Consider the following 256-nt stretch of genomic DNA (forward strand, 5'->3'; position numbering starts at 1 on the left):
GCCACGCCCACTTATGGTTACATGTGTATACCTTGGCAACCGCTACACCGATTTCATCAAAACTTGGCACAGTTGTTGGCCCTGGTACAGCATACCAAATGGCCGAAAATTTAAAAAATCGGACAATAACCACGCCCACAGTCAATATAAGGGTAATTTAGAGAAATACGAAATCTTCGACAAATCAGTAAATATTAAAGCTAATTTATTCAAAATTGACGCTTGCAACAATTCTTTACCAAGAAATACGTTTATG

Source organism: Rhagoletis pomonella, unplaced genomic scaffold, assembly GCF_013731165.1.
Source record: "Rhagoletis pomonella isolate Grant_MI unplaced genomic scaffold, Rhpom_1.0 Rhpom_scaffold_00017, whole genome shotgun sequence".
In the NCBI taxonomy this organism is placed as follows: Eukaryota; Metazoa; Arthropoda; class Insecta; order Diptera; family Tephritidae; genus Rhagoletis; species Rhagoletis pomonella.